This window comes from Podarcis muralis, chromosome 7 (assembly GCF_964188315.1).
Source record: "Podarcis muralis chromosome 7, rPodMur119.hap1.1, whole genome shotgun sequence".
Taxonomy (NCBI): domain Eukaryota; kingdom Metazoa; phylum Chordata; class Lepidosauria; order Squamata; family Lacertidae; genus Podarcis; species Podarcis muralis.
In genome coordinates this window covers 70,197,614-70,215,530 of record NC_135661.1, presented here as the reverse complement: position 1 = coordinate 70,215,530, position 17,917 = coordinate 70,197,614, and the positions used below count along the sequence as shown (strand labels likewise).

At 47.9% G+C, this 17,917-nt stretch overlaps 1 long non-coding RNA gene across 1 annotated transcript; it reads left to right on the top strand.

Annotated features, from left to right (window-relative positions):
• Positions 1 to 3,600: 3,600 nt before the first annotated feature.
• LOC114603616 (uncharacterized) lies at positions 3,601 to 13,155 on the top strand. Its single transcript, XR_003708115.2, has 3 exons — positions 3,601 to 3,988; positions 10,530 to 10,681; positions 12,466 to 13,155. It is a non-coding gene; the product is annotated as an uncharacterized LOC114603616 (long non-coding RNA).
• The last annotated feature ends 4,762 nt before the right edge of the window (positions 13,156 to 17,917 follow it).

The following is a 17,917-nucleotide window of genomic DNA, read 5'->3' as shown; positions in this document are numbered from 1 at the left end:
AGGATTGCAGCCCTTGGGCTGAATCTTGAACAGCAGCCATTTCAATGCAGGACCTTGCAAGATCACCTTCTAAGGAACATCAACCTCCACAAGCCTGACCAGAAGCAAGCATTAGAGGATGGTGTTTCTACCATGCAGGATGGGGCCTTTCTGTTGTTGGCACTAGGAAATACTTTTAACTGTGAAAAGGAACAGCCTAAAAGTGTACCCAGAAGGGATGGGGCTACAGAACCAGCTATGTACTCCTTTTATTTCAGGTAAGATCTTGCTGGAACAAAGCCTTTTCTGACCATTGTCTCTCTCTGGCCTCACACTAGCATCCTGGCTGGACAGCTCTTAACAGCCTTGTCCTGGAAATTGCACCTAGTCCTGCTGGACAGCTCCACTGCCTCACCAGTAACTGAGGAACCTGAGTCTCCCAGTTCCAGCATTGGTGAGAATGGGGCACTGCACTTAACAGTTACTTTGTACCAGTGTAGGGTCCTGCATTCCTCAGGATTCCTTATCAGTGTTCTGCTCCAAGCAGCTAGAAGACTGAAGATCCTAGGCAAGACATGGTGCAGCCAGGACTGACCATTCCACATGACGCACAAACCGAAGCTATTTTAGAATGTTGCTTCAGCAACATGTAACCTCAGGCTGAGCCTCAAATAAGGCTGCAGCTCAGTCTGGGTGATTTGCTCGACCACCTACTGGAAGAAACTCTTCTGGTTGAAAAGACTTAACCTGTTTCAGCAGCCATGGACTCTGGCAGTGCAAAGGAGAGCATTTAGTTAGAAAACTACAAGAGGTGAACTATCTTTTTGTCCCCTTTAAGACTTTTCCTACTTTAGTACTAGGTCTTCATTTGGTTGACTGGGGGCCATAAAGGGATACACACACAAATGCACACAATCAACTAAGATGGATTGCATCCCAGTTTTAGGGTTTTCTCTCTCTCTCCTCATAAAACAACCTCTACAAAAACCTAAATACAACAACAGCAACAACAACAACATTATTTATTTATTTATTTATTTATACCCCACCCAGCTGGCTGGGTTTCGCCCACTCTGGGAGGCTTCCAACAGAATATTAAAATACAATAATCTATTAAACATTAAAAGCTTCCCTAAACAGCCTTCAGATGTCTTTTAAAAGTCTGGTAGTTGTTTTTCTCTTTGACATCAGGTGGGAGGGCGTTCCACAGGGCGGGTGCCACTACTAAGAAGGCCCTCTGCCTGGTTCCCTGTAACTTGGCTTCTCGCAGGGAGGGAACCACCAGAATGGACCTCAGTGTCTGGGCTGAACAATGGGGGTGGAGATGCTCCTTCAGGTATGCTGGACCGAGGCTATTTAGGGCTTTAAAGGTCAGCACTAACACTTTGAACTGTGCTCAGAAACGTACTGCGAGAGAGAAAAAGAGGGGGGGGACCCAAAGTGGGTCCTGTCTTGACTATGGAGGAAGCAAGGTAGAGCGCCCAGCAGGGACAACAGACCAACAAGCAGAGACAGAGTAGCAACTGGTCAAGAACCAGACTCTGGAACCAAGAGTGGTCAGAGACAGTTTCAGAACCCTGGACAGGTCCCATGAAAGAGGCACTTTTCCCAACAAGAGCTGGGTTCTAGCATAGTTCCCCGGCTTGGTTACCTTTCCCAGGCTCTGCCCTATTGCTGAAGAATGCAGATACTTGAAGGGGTGGACCTCTGGCTTGACTCTTGTCACATCTCTGCTAACTCTTCAGTTGTGCACAGACTCAGTAGCACAGGAGGCCCTTGGGATCCTTGTGTAGGGGTCTCCAGTTCAGAAGGTCCGTAGCTGCTGGACAGGGTCTAGATTCAGATTTACACTTGCTGCCCTGGGGCCCTGAAACCTTGAGCCTTAGAGTGAAAACCAGGGCTGCCATTTGACAGACGAATGCAGCTGTGGGCGGAGGTGAAATAGGGAGCAGTTGAGTGGGCAGAGCTGCAAGCCAGCCGGCAGCCCTCTGGTTTATTGGAAGATGATGTGCCATCAACTAGTGTGGAAGAAAGGTTCAAGTGGCTACCAGTTAGCTACCAGGCTGAGTTCAACGTGTACTGGTGTACAAAGCCCTATACAGCTTTGGAATGGGATACCTAAAAGATGATCTCACTCATTATACACTCAACCAATCACTGCGCTCTGCTGGAAAGGGCCTCCTGCAGATACCATCTCATCAGGTGGTCCATTCCATATGATGTAGGAATCAGCACTTTCGCACAGTGGCACTTACCCCTTAGAACATCTCCCCAATACACATCAGACAGCCCCATTCACACTGCACAGTTAAAGCAGCATCATACCAGTTTAAGTAGGCATGGCTTCTCCCAAAGATAGGAGCTCTTGTTTGTTAAGCATGCCAAGACTTGTTAGCAGACTCCCACATTCTCTTCCCACAGCTAAAATATTCAGAGTGGCATAACAATCAATCCCTCTTCCCAGGGAACTCTGCGAATTGTAGCTCTGTGGGAGGAATAGGGGCCTCCTAACAACTCTCAGCAGGGACACAGGTGGCACTGTGGGTTAAACCACAGAGCCTAGGGCTTGCCGATCAGAAGGTTGGTGGTTCGAATCCCCATGACGGGGTGAGCTCCTGTTGCTTGGTCCCTGCTCCTGCCAACCTAGCAGTTCGAAAGCACGTCAAAGTGCAAGTAGACAAATAGGTACCGCTCTGGCAGGAAGGTAAACGGCATTTCCGTGCGCTGCTCTGGTTTGCCAGAAGCGGCTTAGTCATGCTGGCCACATGACCCGGAAGCTGTACGCCGGCTCCCTCGGCCAATAAAGCGAGATGAGCGCCACAACCCCAAGTCGTCCGCAACTGGACCTAATGGTCAGGAGTCCCTTTACCTTTTTAATGACTCTCAGCAGCCTTAACAAACTACAGCTCCCATAAGTCTTTGGGGGAAGTCGTGACTGTTAATAATATTATTATTTATACCCTGCCCATCTGGCTGGGTTTCCCCAGCCACTCTGGGCAGCTTACGGCAAATCTAAAAACATAATAACGTTGGCTGCTCCCATTGGAAGGAGCAAACATGCACAGCAGTAGATTTGCCATCCAGCTTCTCTGTGAAAATAACTGGGAAATAGTGATGATGATGATGATGAAGATGGTGATAATATCTCTTCATCCTTCCCTGCATTGTAGGGCATTGGACAAGATGACCCACAGGGTACTTTACAACTCTACAAATACATGATTCTGTAATTTTCTACTTCAATTTCTGAGCAACAGGTCATCAAATTTGTTATTGTTGTTGTTGTTACTAGTACTACTACCAACATTATTTGAACAAAAATCTACAGACACAGCAGCCCTCCCCAGCAATAAAGACAGTAACGAAAGCTTCAGGGGCAAGAAATCATCGCTAAGAACCAACCACAAACACCATCATAGCCTGTCAAAAGCCTTGGAAAAGAGGTATGGCTGCTGCCATTGGGTTAAAAAAAACTGCCAGAGACAAGCTAATCCACATCCCCGGCAGCTCCAAAATAGCCATGTGTAGAAAGGCAGGCACCAAGTGTTGTGCCAGCTGGGAGGCAGGAAAGCAGGAGGAAGGCAGAAGGGGGGGGGACACGGAGAGAGGGGATTTATACAGGGTGTGTGGGAGAAGCAGAAGCCCTGCTTTCCCTGCTCCTAAACAGTGCAGAAGAGAAAGGAAATGGACCACTGCTAGGCCTGGTTAGCCAGGGGGGAAAGCTGAAATGTATCCAGGTCTCCCCCTTCAAAGCGGTTGGTAGATCCGGCAGGCAAATCAGGCAGCTAGCAGTCTGCTGATACCCAGAGCATCGTGAGAGCGGTTCAGCCAAGGAGAGAGAGAGAGAGAGAGAGAGAGAGAGAGAGAGGGAGAGATGCTTTTGTTGGCCATGGAGACTGTCTGGGCACAGTGAAACCCCTTTCCACAGGCAGATTCTGTTCTCACCCCAATCTCACCGGAGACCACCACAGCGGCAGAACCGGCTCTCCATTTCTTAGCAGTCCATCTGGTAAGCATGCCTGGCTGCTTTGTGCCCTTGATGTGGAGGTAGCTGGATGGTTTGTGGAGGAAAAGAGAAAAAGGGAGGGATCTGGGAGGGAATGGGGGGAGGTGTTACAGGTGGCTTACGATGGGTTCTACTATTCTGGATGTATACATGGATCAGTGCATTATTTATCCAGCCAGATAGCTAGTGTATGTTCCTTGGGGGTTAAAGAAAAAGAAGAGTGTGTGTGTGTGTGTGTGTGTGTGTGTGTGTGTGTGTAGATAGAAAGAGAGAGAGAGAGAGAGAGAGAGAGAGAGAGAGAGAGAGAGAGAGGGAGAGAGAGAATTGGCTTTCATAGCCAACTATGGGTGTGCAATGCAAAGAAAATAAACTTTCTAAAAAGCAAAAAAATTGTTCACTTGTCATTTACATCTTTGAAGCCATGTGTGCATTAGCAGGGTTTTTGTGTGTGACAAATACTCCAAGTGGAATGACTGACATTCTCATTGTGGATTGTGGTGGTGGTGATAAAAGGAGGAGCCCATCTGAAACCTCGCCAAGCATACGAGCAGATGGCTCTTTACTATAGTTGTCGTCTATTTGCACAAGTCACATAGTGGAGTCACAGTGGTTGTGAATTGCGATATCGGCTTGATGAGTTTGGGGTGTGTCAGTGAAGCAATCGGAGAGGCTTCCCTACGTATGTATTTGGTAGAGAAACATGTCTTCCCAGGTGCTTTGATTGTGCGAAGCCTCGGAAACTGGCTTCTGAAGGTCTCCTGTGATTAGGTGCTTCCTTGCAACATCAGGCTGGAAAGTTGAGGTGAGCAAAGAGAGGGGATTGTGGTATCAGAGCTGAAGATGGACTTGGGTGGCATAATTTTGACACAAAGTCCCTGCTATTTTCCAGCATTCATATAAATGGAAAAGACCATCGTCCGGTGGAAGAACATCTGCTTTGCATGCATTCAGTCCCAGGTGCAGTCACTGGCAATTCCAGGTAGGGCTGGAACCCTACCTGAAATCCTGGAGAACCACTTTCAGTCAGTGGAGGCAATGCTAAGCAATGGTCTGACTCTGTAGAAGGCAGTTTCCTATGTTCCTTAACAGGCAACTGCAGCAAGCAATAGCATCATCTCATTTTAATCCTATTTCACACACACAGTCTTTCTCAGTACCTCATTTAGGCTCGTGTGATCCAGTACCCAGATCCACCCACTGGTTGGCATCAGAATCCCACGTTTCACAAACCCACTCGCCCATCAGTGTCCTACATCTGCCGAAATGAAGTCCCACAAACTTTATTCTCCCTCTCTCTCTCTCCAGCTTTTCAGCCTGAAATTTTCCAGAGCAAACCCTAGTTTCAACCGTGGGAACTAGCACAGGGGGGAGCCAATGTGGTTTCTGTGGGCACCCATACACGCAGAGAGGCCTTTCGTGGTGCCCACAGGGCCACCTCTCCCCACTGAAATTAGTAGGCAATAGAATAGGGAGTGGGAGCAGTGTGTGTTTGGTTGAGGTGTGTATATGGTCACAGAAGATAGGAACATAGGAATGTGCTTTACACTGAGATGGACCCCTGGTCCATCTAACTCAACTCTGTCTATAGTAACTAACAGCGACTCTTCAGGGTTTAAGGCAGAGGTCTCTCCCAATCCTACCCGGAGATGCCGTGGATCGAACCTGTTGCCTTCTGCATGCAAAGCAGATGCTCTACCCCTGAACCACAGCTCACATGTTGACTATAGTTTGTCTGCTTTGCAAATTTGCCTGTGGGTCCTAAAAGGATAGCAACTCCTGGTCTAGCAGCATCTCTGTGCTGAATGCTGTGAAAAGGAATTCTTCTCCTCCCCTGCTACTAATCCTCATTAAATCAAGAGAGCCAATTAAACAAGCCACTTCTGAATTTATGACCGCTCTGCTTTGGAGCGCAGATAAGATTTCTAGCTTCTCCTTCATGGCATGTTAGCTTTCCAAATTTGGGGCGGTGAGCTACTTCCAAAAATGTAGTTCCTCAGTATGTTTCTGAGGTGTACAAATCACATAGCAGGTTGCACCATCGTGTGTGTGTGTGTGTGTGTGTGTGTGTGTGTGTCATTGTTTCAATAGTGGAAAATAGGTGCACTCTTGTAGCACATATATCCAGGTAAATGTTTGTGTGGGTGCACACATAGATATCTTCGTATATAGATAAAAACGTAATGCGGTCATCACGCTGCAGTTTGTGCATCTGCCAAAAGGTGGCCAAGCCAACTGCAACATGATGGCAGGCAGGCATGTGAAGAAGCAGTGCAGGTGGAGAGTGGCTTGGTTAGGTGCAAAGGAAAGAGGGGGTGGCCAGGTGTGGTTGGCAAAGGAGTTGACAGGTAGGTAGGATTGGCAACTAAAGCGAGCAGAGGGAGCAGCTGTGTGTGTGTGTGTGTGTGTGTGTGTGTGTGTGTGTGTGAATTCAGCCAGCATTCAGTGACCCCATTTGTGGGGTGGTGGGAGGTTTCTCCTCTTTGATTTCTTTTCTCTAAGGATTTTTTTTGTCCTTCTGAAAACCTTGGGTTTTCCCCAAGCCTGTTGATATGTAATTTTGTGGGTGTGGATGATGCTGTTTTGGCTACACAAGTCGTGCTGGTTTGGGCTGATGGGAGTTTTCTAAAGCATTGCAGGGTGGGGGGAGCATCAGGATGGGGAAAGCTGGTATGAAGAATATTTGGATATGTTTATACTTGTTCTGATAACAGCTGTAGGTCAAAACACATGCTGCCTGGACATGCAGTTATAGGGAGAGGAGGGCTGAAAGGAAAGCACTACATTGGCAATTGTATTGCTACTGGCAAATGTAAGAGTCAGTGGGGTGTAGTGGTTGGAGCGTTTGGCTAGAACCTGGGAGACCAGGGTTCAAATTCACATTCCACAATGAGGCTCACTGGGCCACTTTGGACCAGTCACTGCTTCTTAGCCTAACCTAACACAGTTGCTGGAGGGGGGGGGGAGAGAAATGGGGAGGGGCAGAGACATGCATGCCACCTTGAGCTGCCTGGAAGAAAAGTAGGCTATAAATGAGAGCTTTCCTCCAAATTTGGTGGAAATGCACACCAAATCAGGCCAAATAATGATCACTCAGAGTTAGGTTGCTCTACTAGGAGAGATCTGGTGTTGTCAGAGAGGAAGGAGAGACATGTAGAGGAACACAGGTTCCCCCATGCCTATTTATTTATTTAGGCCTTGCATGTGCAACGTAATCACAATTGTCTGTTAGGTGGTGTCCATCAAACTCAACAATACAGTAAAGATAAAATTGGTTAAAATTATAAAATCATAGTTTATTCTTTTAGAAATTTGAGGCATCAGGGCTGAAACATGAAGAATTCTCATATATAGATATAGATATAGATTTTATATATAAATTATGTACATACACACACACTGTGTGTGTGTGTGATTATGGCATTCCCAATCCACCCCCCCAAAAAAACACCCCAGAAAAGGCAAAGTAGAGAAAAAGTAAATCTAGTAAGAATAACAATAATAGTAGCCATCCCTTGCAAACAGGATCAGTGGGAGCATATGCTACATGGCCTCTTTAAAGCTTAAATTGGCTCTAAGAGCTGAGTCACACACGCCTGGATACCAGTGGAACTTTTGTCACCTTGATTAGTCAATATTTTGACAGTTCTCACGTTTGGCTGAGAGTTATCTCCTCCATTAGAAAGCCTTGTGTTTGAGGTGCAAATTTCAACAGTGGCAACTCATCTGTGATGGCTCATTTGCCCGCCATGAAATGTAATGAGTGTGTGTGTGTGTGTGCTGACCTTAAGAGTCACGAAGTACATGGGATTCCTCCAGATTTACAGAGTGCACTCCAGTTCATGAGTCCAATGGTTTGGGGGAGAAAAGCTGAATAGTCATCTTTTTTTGGGGGGGGGGGGAGATGTCACTGTTTCACCAGGGTGAGCATTTCCAGCCAAGAGGCTTACTAGAGAACAATGTTGTAGAGCAAGCTCATGATGTGTGGTTGCTATGGAAGATCAGAAGAGCATGCTGGGTAATTTTGGTCAGGTGGCTCCATTTATCCTGTTCTGCTGAGGCTTGGGGCCCACAAGAGAAATGGTGGTGGTGGATCCCAGGTCAGCTCAAGTCAGGGGCACATCAACAATCAGCTAATAAAGTGCTTTTCAACCAGTGTGCCATGGCACCCTGGGGTGCCTTGAATGGTGGTCAGGGGTGCCGTGGGCCTCTGTCCCTCTTTCTTTCCCTCCCTCCTCTGGTGCCGTCTTGTGTCTCTGCCTCCCAAAGTCTTGCACAGCTATTTATTGCAGCAACCCTAGCTGTAAGCCCCACAGATGAATAGTGCCTCTAGGAAGCACCTCTCTTTGGGGACAGGGGGCAGCTCAGAGATCAGGGTGCAGCAACAGTGGCTGCCCAGAGGACTCCCACGGATAGTGGAGGGGAGAGGAGGCTGGGGGAACTCTCCACAAGGGAGGGTGTTTGAATAGGGTGAGGGGCAGCCAGCTCTGCAGGGAAGGGGTGACATAACTGGGCTCCTGAGCCCCACAAGGGTACAGCAGAAAGAATGTACAGTGGTACCTTGGTACAGTGGAACGGCTTGGCTCCTGAACAAATTGGCTCCCAAAAGCCTCAAACCAGGAAGTGGGTGTTCCAGTTTGCAAACGTTTTTTAGAAGCCGAACATCCAATTCAGCTTCCGCGACTTCCGATTGTGTGTAGGAAGCTCCTGCAGCAAATTGGAAGCCGCGCCTTGGTTTTCAAACGATTTCAGGAGTCGAATGGACTGCTGGAACGGATTAAGTTAGAGAACCAAGGTACCACTGTAGTTAGTCAAGGGAGCCATGGGCTCAGAAAGGTTGAAAACCTCTGAGCTAATGGAACATGCTTAGTTTTGCCATGGCCTGATGCATAGGTGCCATCTCATGCCGAAGATTGTGGTTCAACGAAGGGCTTCAACTTTGCCCATTAACTTTGGGAGGAGGGTGCCCAGTACCCACAAATATATTATCGTGGGTGCCAAAGCACCCACAGCCCCCTGGAGTTGGCTCCAGTGGCCTAATGGCTGTGGTAACACAGAGGTGAGCTTTTCCCTGATGGATCCAGTGTTGTGGAATGCCCTCCCTGCTGAAATACGAGCAGCGCCATCAGTGTTGGCATTCTGCCGGCTCCTCAAGACACACCTCTGGGCAAGCAGTCCCCTGAACTGAACATGTGTTTTTATTGTTTTAACTGTTTCTTAATTTTTTTAATCGTTATTCTTTTTAACTTTTTGCTTTATCATATATTTTATTTATTAAAGATGTTTCAATGTTGTTGTGTATTTTAATTATGGATCAGAGTTGTGAATGGCTTAGAAACCATTTTATCTTCTGCATAGGACTTAATTGAAGATAACACAAAAGCTCTAAGAACAGTAAAATAAAATCAACGAACTCTGAAACAATAAAAACCACCCATAAAGACTCTCAAAACAGTTATATCATATATCGAATTGATCTTCTGTAAATGTCTGGGTTACACTTCAGGGGGAAATTCCCTAAACAAAACTGTTTTCAGTCTGCGCCTGAACATCATCACACTAGGCACCTGTCTGATTTCAGCTGGCAATTGATTCCAGAGAGCTGGAGCTACAACACTAAAAGCCCAGTTTCTGGTGCAGGCTAAGCACACCTCTGGGGCATTTGTTACTCTCAGCAGTGCTCCATTTGAGGAGTGCAGCTGCTGGGAAGGGATATAGCAGGAAAGGACCTTAAATGCTAAAAGCAAAACCTTGACTTGTGCCTGCTAGCATCTTGGCAGCCAGATCAGCTCCTTCAGCAGAGGTGTCACACAGTATCAACAGTGTGCCTTAGTCAACAATCTGCTGCGTTCTGCAACTGCTCTTTGTTGGAGAGTTTTATGCAGACAGTAAAGGTCCAACTATTAGGGATGCTGCAGCACGAGTGTGGGGTACCTTTGGCCATCCAGATGTTGCCAAACTGCAACTCCCATCATCCCTGGCCATTGGCCATGCTGGCTGGGCCTGATGGAACTTGCAGCTCAGGAACATCTGCAGGGCCAAAAGGTTCCCCTGCGATAAGCAATTGCAACCCACATGCTGGGAGGTTAGCACTGCAGCAAGCTAGGTAAAGATAAAGGACCCCTGGAGAGTTAAGTCCAGTCAAAGGTGACTATGGGGTTGTGGCACTCATCTTGCTTTCAGGGCGAGGGAGCCAGCATTTGTCCACGGACAGCTTTCTGGGTCATGTGGCCAGAATGATTAAACCGCTTCCAGAGCGCACTGAAACACCGTTTACCTCCCAGATAGACAAAGGGTCTGCCCTGGAATAAGTCAGCTCCCTATGTTCCTTTCTGGGGGTGGCAGCTTTCAAACTCCCTGCCTTTTGGACCCAATTGGGATGAGTTTTCCCATTAACAGGAGCAGATCTCCAAAGCAAGGAAATGCTGGTGGTGCCGTTTAGATCTGCATGGCAGAGAATCTAGCTCACTTAAGCTTTTTCTTCTATCTCGTAGGCATGCCAATAAGGGCCCTTGCCTAACTTGGAACTTCCTGTGTGTCGTTTCAGGGGAAGTATGACTGAGGTGGAGCCTGTGTTAGATTTTGCATCATCTGGGCGCACTGGTCGAAGGAACGCGTTGCCGGACATTCTGGGCTCGCCGTCCGGCGTCACTCCCACTGACTTGCCTATGAAACTGGCAGAAATGTCTTTAAACTCAGGTAGATATCGGCCTTATTCTCTAACGCTTCCCATGTCAGTGGTAGCTTTGGCCAATGGATCTGCTCCTAACATTCTTCCTCTGTTATACTGGACCTGTTGGTTTGAATGGCCCTAGTACACCCGAAACCTGTTAGAATTCCTGCTCCATGATTGCAGTCATGGGATTGTTGTCTATCACATGACGGTATATGTTTTGACTCCACAGAGTGGGAAGTGACGGAGACAGGATGTTTGTGTTACTGTGTTCCGTGAAGTGGGACTGTTGTCCTTTGTTCTTTGCTGTCTGATGCTAGAGAGAGAGGGAGCCATGTTTCAGTGCTCCATGTGTGTTTAAATGTAAATAAAGTAGATTAGCCAAAATGCTGAGTTGCTGAGGTCTGTTACGCAAGCTGCGAAGACTCTGCCGATCCCTAAGTGTGCCGATGTCTGTTGGCATCAGCCGCTGTGATGTTCAGGCAGAAGAAAGCTTTTGAAGCTCCTGAACGATCGACCAGGAGGGAGAGAACATGCCAGTCGGGCATGTGTCTCTGCCAGGGTCCTACTCCAATATAGGACAAGCTCCTGACAAAACCTACTCAGTAATGTGATCGCTGAACCTGCAACTTCTTGCATGCAAACGAAACGGCTTGTGCAAGGACATAAAAATAGCCTGCTGGATAAGGGCAGTGGCTTATCAAGTCCAGCATCCTAATCTCACAGTGCCCAACCAGATGCCTGAGGGAAATCAGTGAGCAGAACATGAGCACAAGAGCCCTCCCACCTCCCATGGTTTCCAGCAGCTGTTATTCAAAAGCACTGAGGCCTGCAACTGCGAAGGCAGGGCATAAATATCATGGGTAGTAGCTATTGCTAGTCCTCTCCTTTATGAATTTGTCTAATCCTGTTTTAACGCCATCCAAGTTGGTGGTCATCTGTCAAGGCTCTGCCAAGGCTTTGGGAAAGCTATTCCTCCCAGTGTTGCAGCAAGAGCAGAGAAAACAAGGAGAGTCCTTTTTAATGAGTTTTATTCCATCCTAATAGTGAGAGACAAAACGCCTTAACAATGGCGTTGCTCCAAACTGGGCTCCTTCTCCTTCCTCCTTCCTATCAACAGCCCCTTCCCTTACGGTGGCCACTCATGGTCAAATGCCTTTGAGTCCTTTGTTCCTTACTCCTAATGAACGTCGCATTCTGGGAGAAGGGGGATCAGAAATACTTTCCAGTGACAACGTGTCAGCTGGCTGCCCTGCCCCAGTCCTACTCACCTCTCCTTCTTCTAACACTCTTTTGTTCGCCTATCTCTGAGTTGGGACTTCCCTCAGACTCCTCAAACTCCTGCTGTAAATCAAAGCTACATTTCTCTTCTCCCTCAGCGTCAGAAGAAGGGGGCGGGTGATCTCCACCATTTCTCCTTTCTCTCACCCTCTTGAGTCCAATCCCTGACATCATCATTGCCTCCTAGGAGAGCAAATTCCATAGTTTGACTAAGTACAGTATGTCCTAAATCTTCCAGCAACCTAAACCTAGTGTCCTAAACCTTACCATCAAGCTACAACCTTATTCTCCACAGAGATTAATTACGTAATTAAAAATCTGTTTCCACTGCAGTAGATGGTGAGATGCGTGATACAGGTTTTAGCAGGAGCCAAATTGCAGCAGAATAGAAACATCACAGGCCGAGATGGAACCTTGCATCTTTCCCTCCTTGCATCTTTCATTGCAATGCACATTTTTTTCTGGCTGCTCCTTCGCTGATCTTGTCTCTTTGCTTGACCCTCTCCCCACCTCCCCTCCCCAATCCCAGACAGGTCTCAAGAAATGCAGTCGCCAGCCACAGAGGTGCCCCCACCAGTACCTCAAAGCCCAGAGCTGAAAGATACCTCTTAACCCCTCCTCGTGGAGGCATCGGAAGCCACATGGGACATGGAAGGACTTCCCAGTATCAGAAGAGGTTTGCCTGGAGTTGTGTGTGTGTTTGTGTGGGATGACCCCACAAGGCTGTCTTACATCTCCCGGCATGGACTGGCAGAGGAAGACTGGATGGATTCCACAGCCATCTCTTTTACAAAGATGAGGGCAGAACCTTGAAGGGACCGTTTTCTTCTGTGGGACTTGAGGGGAGCGAAAGAAGAGGAAATGGAAGGTCTGTTGAAAGGCCTAGAGAGCCTAGGAAGCTGCCTTGTATCAACACAGACTATTGGTTCTAGCCATCTCAGTATTGTCAACACTGATTGGCAGCAGCTGTCCAGGGTTTTTGGATGAGCATATTTCTCAGCTCTACCTGAGATGCTGAGGGTTAAACCTGTGACCTTTGACATGCAAAACATGTTCTCTGACCCTGAGATAGACCCCCTTCCCTAACTGTACACTTGCTATCCCTAGAGGATCCTGAAGGTTATTAAAGGATCCAAGGTGTTCTTTCCTTCTTCTTCTTAAGAGAGTGCATTCTTCACTGTGATGTTTGGGGAAATGACTTATTGATTTGGGATTTGGGATTTGGGATTTGGTGTTGTTGTTTTTTCACCAACAGATCCAGTATTCTTTTTCAGACACAAAATGTAAGGGGCAAGATGTGGGATCAGCTTAACCACCATCCCAGTTGATCCCCCACCAAGAGTGCAATTATGTCCTGTATACTTAGGAAATTTCGGTGGTTTGAGGAACAAAATCGCTCCAACCTCTCAAAAAGGAAATAAATATCATGGCACTACCAAGGTCATCACCAACCTGATCTTCAAGAAGATGAATTTGGAATTCAAAGCATTAAGATGGCAAAACGTCTTGTTGCATCTTAGAAACTACTTGGTTCACAGGCATATATGGGTTGGTGTCTGTGTAGAATTTGATGTTGAGCTTATTCTGAAAATATCAGCTTTCTTTACGGGGAAGGACTCATGGTTGTAAAGCAATGCTCACATTATAGAAATGACAGAAAGGTCTCACCATCTTCCCTTAGGTGACAAACAAACACACACACACACCAGCTACTATCTTTTAGAAGGGCACAGGGTGGCATTCTGCTAAAAGTAGGAGGTGATTGTCAGGGTGTGTGACTTTTGTTAGGTGTTCTCTCTCCCTTTTCCTCTATCCTTTGAGTGCTGGAGCAAAGACAGGACTAAAAATGTCCAGGCAACGCCCGGGAAACTATTACGATTGCAGGAGGGAGGGTCAGAAAGATTTCCAGTAGTATAGATATTTAAAACACAGATTCCGTATGGTCCTGATTGTGATATAGCTGCCATCCCAGTAATTGGCAGGTAATTACCCTGCCTCCCATTGCATCAGAACAATGGCTTAAACACAAGGGAGTGGAAACATAGACAAAGGATAGAGTGGCAATATAGAATGGAAATATAGACAAAGGCGGCCACCCCCCCAAAAAAGACCTTTTCCTGTTCCCAAAATCTACCACATTGATGAGCTTTCATGCCCACACACCTCTGTTAAGAACATTGGACTGGTTTCCTCCGGGGCAAAAATTATTCAAAAATTCAGAGATGGAACACACACGTTGTAGAAAAGTGGGTTGCCCCAGTTTCTAGGGTTATAAAGCACTTGTGTTTAGTGAGGATCTGTTCGTGCTAATACTGCTCATTAAACTTCCACCATTCCAACAACTGTCTGGTTTTACTTTCTGGTTTTAATTACGAAATGTAGCTCAAATCGGGGGGGGGGGGCGGGATTAGCTATTCCTCTCTGTGCGTTAGTACCCTAGGGAGGCAGGTCCACACCCAGCATCGGACAGCTCCAGGGTGGGTGACATGGTAAATGCCATAGAAGTGTCAGAGATAGACTCCAATGGCCCTGGAAAGGGATGTGGGGCTGAAGAGGGAGGCATGGCTCTCCCTTAGGATCCTCAGTATCAAGCTCTCCAATTCTATTGGAACCCTCCCTCTACATCTCCCACAAACCATCTACCTGTATCATCCAGCCATGAGAGAAGCATGAATGATCAAGCATAAAAACCTATGGCCCAAAATGAACTACGGCTTACTAGATACAAATGCAAAACGCCTTTGCTTTTATTTAGTTAAGGATTGGGGTACCCCAGGCCCAGGGGTCAAACTAGCCTTCCAGGCTTCTTGGGACTCTCCCTAGGCCACCTGCCCAGGCACAGCCTTTAAGAGTGATGAGAGTGATGTGGCCAGATTGCCAAGGCAAAGCAGAATTCCCATGTTTCTCAGACTTAGCCATCAAGCCTGCAGGAATAGTTCTACAGAGCCATAGTGTCATTCATGGGCCAGAAGTCAGCTTCACCTCCTGAACAGCAGCCTGAAGGGAAAGGAGGCTGGGGCCAGCTAGTTCTCATCAGTGCCTTCACATCCTTGGAGGCTGATCAGCTGCAGGTGGAGCCACTCCTTCTTCTCCCCCCACCTTCAGGCTGCTGTTCGGCAGGTGAAGCTGACTCCTGGCCCATGACACATACTGATTCCCATGGAATGGTTGTAACTCAGTGGTGGAGCATCTGTTTCACGTGGTCCTTGGTCTAACCCCTGCCACCTACAGATAGGACTGGGAGAGACTGCTGTCTGAAATTAGATCACACCAAGCTGGGTGTATGAGAGGCTTGTCTCAGAATAAAGCATTTTACTAGGCTTCCATTGGTTTCAACCGATGAGCTGCAGTACCTTTTCTGGACGTTACGAGGGTGGCGCTGCAGCACAGGACATTGAAGATTAGTAGCTGCTTTCAACTGCAGCTGCTTTCAACATGTGGCTCCCACTCACCAAACCAGTAATATCATCTCCAGTTGTAGTTGGACTCCAACTCCCATCAGCCCCAGACAGCATAATCAACATAATCAGCCGTCTCTCCTCCCACCCACAGCCAAGGTTTGGGCCAACTCCAAACCACCTTGGTCAAGCAATGTCCAAGAGGATAATGTGCTGAGCAAGGAAATAGTTTGGGCAGCAAGAGGCCATAGAACAAATGCCCTTTGACTTCCTTCCAGTGCCCCCCCCCATTACCTTGTTAGCAGCCACTTCAACTGCAGTTCAAGCTGGTCGTGTTGTGTAATCATTTTGTTCAAGTGGGCAGGGATGTTAAAAAGTAACTATGCCAGAAGAAGCAGAAGAAAGCATTTGGAAGGAGAGCTCTGCACAAACTGGAATTTGCAGAGTGAGCTTCACTATGGAACACAACGGCATCGGAACCTGTTGAACACCAGCCTACACAATTAGCAATCCTATACAAATCGTGAATTCAGTTCCTCAAGGAGGAATCCTTATGTAGCCCAAACTTATGAACAAGAGATAATGGAGGGGCGGTAATAAGATAAATAAGGGGAAGTGCGTTCAGTGGTCACAGAATGCTGGCTGGCTGTTGGAGGAAAAGGAATGGAAAATCTGGGGAGGGGAGAACGGAATAGAATATGGAATAAGATATGGCTGGCTGTCGCCCTGAAAAGCAGCACTTCATGCTGCAACATTGTGTTGCGGGTCTCAGTTTTTATAGACTGGCGGAGAGTGCTTGCCACTACCTGGGGTAGTTAAAGAAAACAAAAAAAAAATCTGATTTTTGAATGGGTAGTATGATTTGTGAGTTTTGGCCCACCATGCCAAAAAGTGGGTGAAATCATGCCGAAGCCATGATTTGGTCTTGATTCAAAAATGGCTCCTGGCATCCAAACTATGATAAAGCGGCTGCTCCTACCTCAGGAACTCTTGGACAAACCTATGCCAAAAAATGCCTAAGTGAAGTTTTGGTCTGCCATCTTGATTCAAAATGGCACCCGCCTTCCAAATGTCAACAAAGACTGCCGCCCCCACCTCAGGAACCCTCATGCCAAGTTTGACGACCCATAGAGAACAGAGAGATGGACAAACAGACAGTCAAACCTCTTGCCAAAATATATAGCGAATGGGCGTTGTGGCTGGTTGCAAGGTCCGAATCTAACACAGGCAGACAAGAATTTAAAAGGTCAGTGGTAGAAGACATGGGCACAGCTAGGCCTCCAAACCCGGAGAAGCAGTTATATAGTGCCTGCAAAGTCTCTCCTGCAGGGAGCAGGGAACTTTTTTGAGCCTGAGGGCCACGTTCACTCATGAACAATCTTCCAGGGGCCACACAACAGTAGCGGGTAGCACCAGAGGTAACAGTGGGTGCAGCAATGGGTGCTCCTCTCATTTCGTACAGCAGGCCACACCAAAGCTGCAGATTTCTAAACACCCCCACCTCTCCATCATCCATCGTGCCATGCAAGAGACATTGTCCCAGTGCCAGGACACAATCCAGCAGGACAGAAGCTCTTGAGGACACTGGCAGAGCAACCCCTGCCAGCACTTGGAGCATGCCCCACCAACACCCGAGATCGCCCAAGCTTTTGGGGGGAGATCGTGGGCACCCTGGACAGCATCTCCGGTGCCCTGCAGCCTCAGTGCTGCCCAGTGTACCCCTGCCCCTGCCTTCCTACCCTACTGCTTGTGGAGAAAGGTGAGGTGTGTGGCCTAAGGAGAGTCCCCAAGGCCAGATATGCAAGACACATGGTGTCAGGAGCCAGGCCCTGTGACCAGTAGGGCTTTGCAGGACTGGGGCCTTCCTAAGTTTGTTCTGGAGAGGCAAGGTGTGGCCGCACAGGTGAGGCCGCTTGGTGCACCTGGTGGCAAGAGCTGGGAAGGGATACAAGGTCAGCATTTCACTTTGGCTCTTTGCCACAGCAACTCATTTCCTGCCTTTGGCTTCTTGCTTCCTGATCCTCGGACCTCGGCTTCTTGACTCCTTGCTTCTCAACCCTTGGACCCTTGACTTTGTGACTCCCTGCTTCCTGACCCTCAGACCCCTGGCTTCTGGACTCTCGCTCCTGCTCCCACCCCGCCATCTTGTTGTCAGCTGGGACTTCGATTGCCTGTAGACCGGACCATGACACATGGCCTCTAAACCTTGGGTTCCCCAACTCTATTGGTTATCCAGGTTGCCTGGTTGCTGAGGCAGTCACTTCAAGCAGTGCAGCAGGCTGGGGACAGATGAGAGGGGTGGCAGATCAAGCAGAAGAGGGGTGTCCTCATGCACCTTTGCCCCTTGTCCTTTGGCTGTGAATGCAGCACTATGAGGAACTTGTTGCTGCCCTCAGGTCATGGGTTCCCCATGGAGGCCAACACAGGCCAGTGGCAGAGTGCACGGCCCCCAGCCACTGCTCTTCCTGTTTGCCACCCTTGGCCACTGGCTTTGGTGTACCATTCTCTGCTCAGAGCTCTTGCTGCTTCTCATGAAGCATCCTCATTGGCTCCCAGTACGTTTCCGAGCACAATTCAAAGTGT